This window comes from Capsicum annuum, unplaced genomic scaffold (genome assembly GCF_002878395.1).
Source record: "Capsicum annuum cultivar UCD-10X-F1 unplaced genomic scaffold, UCD10Xv1.1 ctg2800, whole genome shotgun sequence".
Classification (NCBI taxonomy): domain Eukaryota; kingdom Viridiplantae; phylum Streptophyta; class Magnoliopsida; order Solanales; family Solanaceae; genus Capsicum; species Capsicum annuum.
Genome location: NW_025834406.1, coordinates 800,179 through 811,106, shown reverse-complemented (window position 1 = coordinate 811,106; position 10,928 = coordinate 800,179).

The following is a 10,928-nucleotide window of genomic DNA, read 5'->3' as shown; positions in this document are numbered from 1 at the left end:
TTCACTAACTATCTCCCCCTTAGGTCAAAGCTGGTATTTTAAGCATAAAGGTCTATTCCATATCCTCGAGACTAAGCCATAATTTCATCATTCTAATATCTACACATAAATGCTAAACTCACAAGAATAAACAAATTTTGAACTTACCGACTTCATTCTTGAACAGCCATCCATATGCCATCCTAAATTCCTAGCTTCAATAATCATCATTAAAGACTTACACTCTCATTTGCAACCATATCTACATCTCTAATCATATAATCATAGCCTACCAAGATCACACTTCTATATTTATATTTTTCCCAAACCATGAGAATAAAATCATACTAAAAAGGCTTAACATATTCAATCATAACTCCTTAACTTAGCTATCAAGAACATCATAAATTATCTAACTAGCCTTTCTCCACCTACAAACTCAATGTTACTATTAACCCCACAATATGTAATAATCCTTAAAAAATAATGCAGCCCCATAGCACCTTGGGCACACCTCTACACCATACTTAATTAGGAACACATAATCTTACACCCTTGCATACACTATTCAGGCCTACTAGATTACCTCCATATAACTATCATCAACACTGAACCATCAACAGTTCAAACTTAATGTCTAGAGCTAAACATGATTTACAGCCCAATCTCACACACAATTTTCACTTCAATACTATAAAACACAACATTAAGAAAAACTAGTACACAATGACAATCGATCATAATCATATGGCCTATCTTATTCATAATTCGTTAACACATCCTTCTTTTTCACATTGTTACTATTTACCTATCTTCGCACCTAAACTACTTTCATAGCTCTATAAATTTCAACTAAACTTCCTCTTGCAATCTCAGGAAAACCTAAAGTAACAATACTCAACCACCAAGTACTTTCACCAATAAACTGTACTTTTCTAGCACAACAAATACCGTCAACAACTATTTTCATACTCCAAGCTAACAATAATTCATCTTAATAAATAACTCCTTCTCTACCTTCTACTAAACTAAAACACAAGGACATAGAACTTCATTACTAACTCAATCGTATGCAAAAAGATTTGTTTGTATATATTCAATAAATTTCCCTTACCACTTTTACTGTCACTACCCCTCTAGACACAAACTTTCAACCAATACAAAAAATATAAGATAAACAATAATTTGCTAGTAAATCGAAATAGGCCTCACACGGCTTCACTAGACTTTGGTTTTGTGTTTTGAACAAGAAAATGAAATAAATAACAAAGCAACTTTGCTAGTGAATCGAAATAGGCCCCACATGGCTTCACTAGACTTTAGTTTTTCATAAACACAATGATAACAAGATTACATAATACAAGAGATAGAAAATTGACACACGATATTCAATGATCTAAGAATACACCTTACTCTGTGTTAATTGAATAACTCAAAAGAACAAGGGTATAACTTCAAATCTAAGGGACTTATAACACACTAGAAGGCTCCTCTCAAGCCGCTTTATGTAACTTCTAAAACTTCTGCTAGCAATTAGAAGAGCATTATCAGGGGAGGAACTAGAACTTGCCGAACATGTTACTTCAAGAACATAGATAGGGAAGTATAGATTATCATTATGGATTATGATGAGAAATTCGAAAGCACATCTGACTCAAGATTTGTGTACAATTTCTACAAACCTGATAAAATACTTCAATATTCGGGACTCAAAAGTACTGATAGGATACTTTCTACCTCTCTTACAGTCCCATAACTATCTATGAAGAATAAAGCTCAACTTTTTTTGATACCTTGGAAATAAGGCATAGTTGGCCAGAATAGAGTAAGATAAGAATTTCTATAAGTTTCTTAGAGAACCTTTTCATGGCATGGTCCTAGACTTGAAAAAAGCGAAACATTTCCTAAATGCCCTGTAGCCTCTTAAAGAAAAGTACAAATGTCTCTATACCATTTCGCAAGACTCTACTAGACACAGCTTTATCAACACCCTAGGATACTTGAACTCTGTGCTCTGATAACAAATTTGTAACGTCCCGAAATTGGGTTCCGAGATATCACACGGTGCTTAGGGTTACAAGTAACCCAAAGCTAACCCTTTTACTAGCACATCTCATAAGCAACTGAATAAGAGGTACAAATATATATATATGCAAATCTACAGAAAATAACTTTTTTTGAATTTGATCAATACAATACTAAAGTTACAAGACTTCAATTCTGCCTTTACAACCATAACTAAAATGTAATGCATCAAATTCTACTGACTGTCTATAAAGTCTCTACTAGTATTGACTATAGGTAGTCAGGTCATGACTCCCGACTAAACCAACTCAATACGACTGAATAAAGAAAATTCAATATTTTTAATTCTGCATAACTGACTCAAGCCCCTGAATCAAAAGGACTCATCACCTGCTGACTGGATGCCGCTAACTGACTGAATCTGAAGGTGCACACTATATCTTGTACCTATATTTTGAGAAAATATAGACCACACATGGGTGTGTGGAGGGGTCAATAACAATGAAATGTACCGAGCATATAGGGGTGAATTCCATATATAAAATAATATCTTAATATCATTACAGTTTATAAAATTATGTATGCTAATATAAATGACTCACTTAGTTCAAATTAAAATCATCATAATCATAAGAGAGTAAAATAAATTGGGTGAAACGTGTGAGTCATCATAGTAACTCTCAATTCACTTCTATCTCGATTCCAAATCACCAAAGCAATCAAATCTCATAACGATTCTCTTTGGAATATATGTTCATTAAAGCTTTCAAAAACCATGACTTTCTCAAACTCAGTCTTTCAAACAAATATATTTTCATCTCAAATAGAAGAATAAGACTTTTCATATTAAATAGGACAATACACACACACACACTGGGAGTCTTTTATAACCGACATAAACCATGTGAGCTACATAGATTCCAACGTCTAACCCACGTTGGAGAGATCTGTCCTATCTTTGCCATCAGAGTAGGACCTTAATCATTCATTCACTAGTGATCACTATATCATTCAGCCTTAGGCTCACATCCTACGGGAGCACATAGTTCTAAGGAAGTATCAATCACAGCTATACCTCCCACTCGGTGCTAAAGACTACTCTCGGACTTAGCGCTCAAATCATTTCATAAGGAAATCCACAACAACACAATTCAATAATTCATAACGAGAGCCATCATGCTATCTCGTTTTTCATAATCAATCAAAATGTGGATTTCTTTTCTCATTCGAGCTCAAAACAACTCTACCAAGACCAAAAGGTCAAATCATTCTCATCTCAAGGTGTATATAACACATAACTTCTTAAAAATTTATAATCTCGAATAGGGGGTTTAAAATCCATAATTCAACACTTGAGAAAAACATTTCAAGATTTATACTTTATGTTGCAACATGTATAATTAATACCAAAATCTACAAATTCAACTTAAATCATGAATATTCACATTAAGCTCATGGAATTCATCTTTAAAACATCAAAATATCATAGTTTCTTTAACCAGAATATTTCCATCTCAAATTCACAAGTAAAGCATGTAAAATCATGGGTCTTCATAAAATAATATAAATTTTGGGTGCAAGAACGAAAGTATGTTCTTGTTGATATCCCCACATACCTCTATAGTAACAAAATTAATGAAAGATTGGGCCTTCAAATCTTGATTGTTCAACCCTAATTGCTTTGCTCTTATTGTGCTCTTGAATGATGTTCTTAGGCTGATAATTAGGTTATGATGTGTTTAGGAGCAGTTAAATTCATAGGGTTATGTTTAGGGATGTGTAAGGAATATTAAAAGCATTAGTTATCCTCGAAATAACTCAAAAATAGAGTATTTTCATTGCTGAAAACCTAAGTGTGCATCGCACACCTGATCGCATATGCTAGGGTATGCGCCGCACACCTTATTGCACAAGCTAAGGTATGCGTCGCATAATATATCGCACTTCCATACTGCCTCTCACGAAAATGGGCATAACTCAGCACTCGGGTATTGGTTTTTTGTGAAATTGGTATCGTTAGAAAGATAATTAAATTATCTAAAAATTAATAGGTCTTGGGATGAAAAATTTTATTTATATTAAGAGATATACACATTTAAAGTATACCCTTGTAGAATCAAATATCAAATGTTAGACAAATCAAATGGTATTAGCTCAACTTGGCTCTAAATGATTTATATGAACATTGTTGACCTCAAGAGCACTTCACATACTAGTATAAAGATCATGAAACTTGTATTCACATTCAAATCATTTGGATTAGAGGTTAGTCACACAGGAACGACGGTTAGAATTCCTACATAAAAATATGGGGTATTACAGTTTTAGTGTTTGATTTTGTAAGAGTCATCTTTTAAAGATCATAACTTGATGTATATATAGTATTTTAGAAGATTTACACCCACCAAATTATAGAGAATTGAATTAGTTTTCCAAAGATACTAATTTTACCAAAATCTGACACCCGAACAAGAAGTTATGGCTTTGCAAAGTGGAGTGTGCCGCCTAACAAATTACCTAAGGCTACTAGAATGGTTATACCATAAGTTGTGCGACGCACAACCTAAATTATGCCATAATTTGTGCGACACACATTCTAACTTATGCCATAAGTTGTGTAACAGACAACCTAGCTTATGCAATAAGTTGTGCACCGCATATCTTATGGCCCAAGTGACGTAAACACCCTATTTTTGAGTTATTTTAAGGGAAGAATGGGTACTTCCCACCCCTATATAAGACTATAACATGAGATTTAGCCCAAATTAAACCAAAATATAGTCATTTCTCTAAAAATTCTCTCAAGAACAAGTTAGGGTTCTCAATTAGGGATTCAAATTAAAGAAAATTGCATCGTAAATCTTCGCGAAATCAAGAACTACGGTATGCATAGTGATGATTTATGTATTCCTTTCATCCATAAAGCTCAAGAACCCTATTTAAAATTATAAATCATGAAGTTTATGTTGTGGCTTATTTGTGACCATGTTTATCTTGTTGTATGATTTCCAAGTTGGTGTCTTTATGTGTTTTTCATGAAACTACATTAGCATGCAAGTTGAAATCTATTAATTGAGTTTTTTATGATGTGTAATTTTATGATTACACCTATTCCCTAAGTTGTTCATGTAAGGTGTTTGATAAGATTCCTAAGAGGATAGAGATTGTGTATTCTAGCTCAATTGTGATCCATAAGATAAGTGCATGTTTTACCCTTATGTTAAAATGACTCCAATGTTATTGATGTGCAATGTATATGCTTATTAGAATGCTCATGATGTTAGAGTATAAAATTATGACATTGAGTATATGCATTCCTACCATGTATAAGATTATTATAACCTTGTACTTCATGAAATCCCCAACTTATTATATTATGGATTGTTGATGTTGGTTATGTATTCAAGAATGCCATGCCTTGTCAGTTTCCTTCTATCGAGTCCTCGGGGTACTTATACCCAAAAATTTAGCTGTGTTCTTAGAGCTAGTGTCATATTTTCACGATATCGTTATTCAAGCCATGTTCAGTAGAATTCAGTCAGTCATGAGACTCAAGAAAACTCAGTAAACTCAGTAATCCCATAAATCTCAGAAAGCTTAGAAATTCAGTAATCTCAATAGTAATTTATCAGTCAATGGAGCTCAATGAACTTAGTCCAGCTCCGTTCAGTTAATTATGTTTAGCGAATATTTATATGGGAGTAGGAATTAGCAGCTAGTGAACCCAAGGATGAGGGAACACACTAGCAGTTGAGGGTGTGATCCTTAGAAGAAATCCTTGCATTCTAGATCTATATATCCAGCATAGGTTGAGACATCAACACTGACAGATGAGGGTTGATGAGGTAGATTAACACTATTAGATGAGGGTTCTACAATTTTTTTTTAGGGACACTATTAGATGAGGGTCACTCAGAGCTTCTCTTTACCAGTGGCGCGGTATGACACCCTTCTAATTAGGATTATAGATTGGACCCCAACTCATCTATAATAGCTTATTAGGGGCATATCGGTTATATGACTACTTCCCACAATTTCAGTTTTAGATCAGTCTTCAAAATAGAACTTAGTCCAGTTCTATAGAAAATAGGACTGTCAGATACAGTCGCTCAGCTCAGTACGAAACTCAGCTAGTTTCATCAGAATTAGGATTGTCAAACACTGTCACCTAGTTAAAAATATATTAATTATATGAAATTTATATTACGAGTATTCAAATTTCAGGACTGTCAGATACAGTCAATTAGACCAGTTTTGGATAATCAAAACTGTCAAAAATAGTCATTCCTTTATCAGTAATACGACATCAGTTCCTCAATACTAATAGAATCAGTCATTCAGTACCCCAGTATTAGTAATTAGATATCAGTAAATCCACATTATCAGAGTTCATGAGTCAGTGCCATCACGATCTCAGTTATAATTACGTATTCATACATGTATTCTCACGTTCATATAATTCAGTCAGCTAGTATTGTTCATGCATGTGAACCATTGTATTTATCCTACCTTACTCGCATACTAATATATTCAATCGCACTAATGCATTTGCGCTATGGTGTTTTATACCATAGGTTTAGAAGCATGAGCTCCCGAGCATCCTTAGTAGATCAGATGTTCAGCAGTCAGCTAGCAGTGAGTCCTCATCATTCGAGGATAACATGATTATCTTATTACTTTATTATTTTAGTACTTTGGAGTTAGTTGGGGACATGTCCCATCAACTCCACAAATTTAGATAATTTAGAGGCTTTCAGACTACAACATATTTCAGACAGTTTATTTCAGTTTATTACAGACATTGTTTTATATTCAATATTAGTTTAGTTTAGAACCTTATGGCCTTAAAATTTATATTCTGCATATTTACATTATATTATTCACTTCTTAGTTATAGATATCAGTCATGGGTTAGCTTGTGGTCCTTTGGGGTCATGAGCACCGTGTGGCACTTCGAGTACCAGATTTGGGGTATTACAATTTACATCACTAAAAATTCCATAAATCATAAGTGTCTCTCTAGATGGTCCTTAGATGTGATGAGAGGGATTTTTGACTCAATATCAATTATAGTAATAATAGATAACTCCTTATACATTATTGGAAACTTCATGGATTTATGACATATGTGGTCTTGTTTGCCACAATGTCTTTAATATACTTGATATACTTAGGAATTCCTTGCAAAACATCAATAAGAGGAACGTTAATGTGCACTTGTTGTAATAAATTAATGAAATTTTAAAAAAAAATGCTTCCTCTTTTACCTTTTCAACTTTTGTAGGAATAGAGAAGGTGGCTTCATATATGATTTCGTATTCTCATACATTGTATCTTTCTTAGGATTTTCTTCTTTCTCATCTACTACCATGACCTTTTGGGATACCTTTTTAGTGCTAACTCCTATACTTTCTACCACTCTACGAAGAAACTACATTAACTTGTCTTAAGTTTTGGTCAGTATCACTTGGTAAACCTTCTTGAGGTATTATATTCTGCGCTCCAACAAACTGACCCACTTATTAATCTAATTCTTACCTTGTTTGGTTTTGTTCTGGTTTAGGTTCTATCGTTAATTACCATCCCAAGAAAAATTTGGATGATTTCTCTAAATATGGTTGAAGTTGTTCCTGAAATATTGAGTTTCACCTCCCCGTTGTACATTGCCTATAAAATTCACAGAGTCGGGGGTGAATAATTGCTTTCACCACAAGTTCCACACTAAGATTGGGTATGTTGTACTTCATTAACAAGAGCTCGCTACTAACCTTAGATTATATTGATGAAGTCATTATTCATTTTGTTCTATAAAAGTGAAGCTAGCAATGTTTTTTTTTCTCATTAGAGAAGAAAAATACTGGTTGTGAGATGCACCAGTAGGGGAAACACTACTTGGGAAGGATTGTTTGAAAATTTCTTGAATTTATTATTTTCTTTAAGAAGAGCCAAAGTTTTAAGAAAAAGGATATTTAGTTTGTTCAAAAATATCAGGCCCCAAATTACAAGGTCTTGTGGGCACCCATTCGATTCTAATTCTATAGGAGAACCCCTTACTACCTAATCATTATTAACTGGAATATCTTGAAACCAACATTGGCATAATATCTAATTCAACAAAACAAACTCATATCACATTAATAATATAAAAATCTATTATATTATATATATATAATATATATATATATATATATATATACAACCTTTCCTATGGACTGAGTCTAGGCATACACAAGATCTCCTAATATAGAGTATTGTTAAAAAAAATGACGCAACTTCCACCTAAGAAATGAGGTGTGCAAAGTTGATAATTGATATTCCTCACTTTAACCAAGTGACTTCAATCAACTTATAATATATCTACCCCTCAAAAAATGTATAGCAAGAGTTGTATCAGTACACCAAGCATATTGATAGGCATCATTAATTGAATAGGATCAGTTCAAGAAATAAAATACATGAATTATCAAAATCTGCAAACAATCTTATGCAACAACTTTATCTCCTAATTTCAATACTTATTTTTCTTCCTTAACATGTCTGAAAAATTTAAATAATCTCTTTTATTTTTATTAGAATGATACAGGTACTCCTTAGAATTTTATTTCACTAATGGTAAGTTTGATAATCATCAACACATTTATTGAAACTTAGTATCATCCAAAATCACACCTAGTAATTTAACTATCATAAATTATTACTCTCAAGTCACCTGTCACCAATTTCTCACCTACCACCTGAATCAACCTAGTAATAGGGCACAATAGTACATAAAATTATTCCTAGTAAAAATTATCTAGTGGCACAAGAAATCAATTAGTTCCAACAAAAAGTAGTATCTAAATATTTGGACATATCAAGTCAAACCATTAAGGACATATAAGACTCCTAGCGTACATATCACATTAAAAAATTAAGGCATGTCAAGTCATCATGGAACCTATAGTTATAGGCAACCATATCATAGAGCGTGGACCTTGTCTTTACTAATTTCACAAATATATAGTCTTTGCTATTAAAACTTACCACACTCACTCATCTTTTAACATATGTTAAAGGATTTTTTTTTTCTAAAATAGTAATGACCTTTGGGGAAAATATAGGGTCAATTTATCATAGTGATGCAGTACCCTCTCCATAACACAATCATTCATCCATAATATCATATTAGACTTGAGCCACTCAGTAATAGCATAGTTTGTATATTCTCAGCCTCCTTTAACATATCTCAATATGATCTCATATACAACTATCTCTCAAGATATTACGACAAGTACATATATATAACAAGTTCACTTTATAATCATAATTCATTTAAAGATAGGCTTCAAATAATTATAAGTTCATTCATGCAACCCTTTTAAAGCCAAACAAATAATCAACCATAAATTATGTTTAAAGATCAACCAAAATGCTAATCTATTCATAACACGTAAAAGAGACTAAAAAGAGTCCAACTCCACATAAATAATCTTAACTTCCACTCAGCTACACAACAATAATTATCATGCCAAGGACAATTGTGTTCAGTTTCTAAATATGAGAACTAATCCTTAATATTTCTATCACATTCATTACGACTACACAATTAGTTTTTTATTAGATATTTTGTTAATATTTGATGTATAATACCAACCCTAACTTATCCACCTTTTACTGCAGATCATAAATTAACATTTACTCATGTTTCTACTATGTAAATCTACATTATGACACTATTTACCTTATATATAGATCATAAGGATAAATCATATTAAGGTGAATTTGTAATCTTGAATACCCCCAATAAGGTTTATCATTCTCAAAATTCCTTCCAACGTAACCCATAATACTATTAGTTAGGTTTTATAGTTTCTTTAACACATAATCTTTTCATAACTAGTCATGTTAGTCTTATTTGAAATACGAACACTCAATGTTAATAACAAATAGTCTTTCTTACATTTTTCTAAGTATTATCCATCAAAAAATCATGTTCAAAGGTATAATCATACTTTCTCTTGCCAATTCTACATATTATATATGATTTTCTAATCTAAGTGTACTACTCAATAACTATAATATAGCTCGATTCCAAGCTACTGCAATAGGATACATACAACCTTTCACATTTTTCTTGATCTAGAACTACTAAGGATAAATCTATGATAAGGTAGATGGAATCATATCCCTTAGAGATATTCTTCACTTTATTCTTGGTTATCAGAGGAATAACCCTAAGGGTATTTTTAGGAGAGGTCCCTTCTAGAGTAAGAGCTAAAATTTTGAAATTAATCCAAATTCAAGATTTTGATTTGAGAAAAACTGCAATGATTATTTTCTCAATGTAGTATGCTATAACTTGTAAAAATAACTTAGTTGATAGGTTTTATGTAGAAAAATTCTTATGTCATCTTAATCGATGGGTTTATTATAAAAGAAAATTATTATGTAATCCTATTGATGGGATGGACTGGGATGAGAATTTCTCCTGATAAATGATGATTTAAAGAGACCTCAAAATGAAAAACATAAGTTTCATGAGTCTAGTTTCCAACTCATAAAACCATTCGTCAATCCAATATCAGAGTAAACATTTATGACTATTTTACTGTAGATTATAGGGCAAAATGAAGCCACACTCGATTGGATCAAAGTTAATTTATAAGATAATTTTGACTTAAATTTTCCTTCCAAAATAAAACTATGGTTTTATTGAGAGAATTTTAGGGTGGCAGCTAGGTTTTTAAGCATCTAAGTTATGATTTTACCTTATTTCATATCAGTAGCTGTCTCCAAGTTTAAATATTATTGGTAAAATCATGAATTATTTATAGTTGATGTTTGCAAATATTTTGATATAGTAGTTCATCCTCTTATGACACTCCTTCGTAGTTCCACTTTTTGTTATCCTTTTTATTGATTTTCAAACCCCAAAGTCATATTTT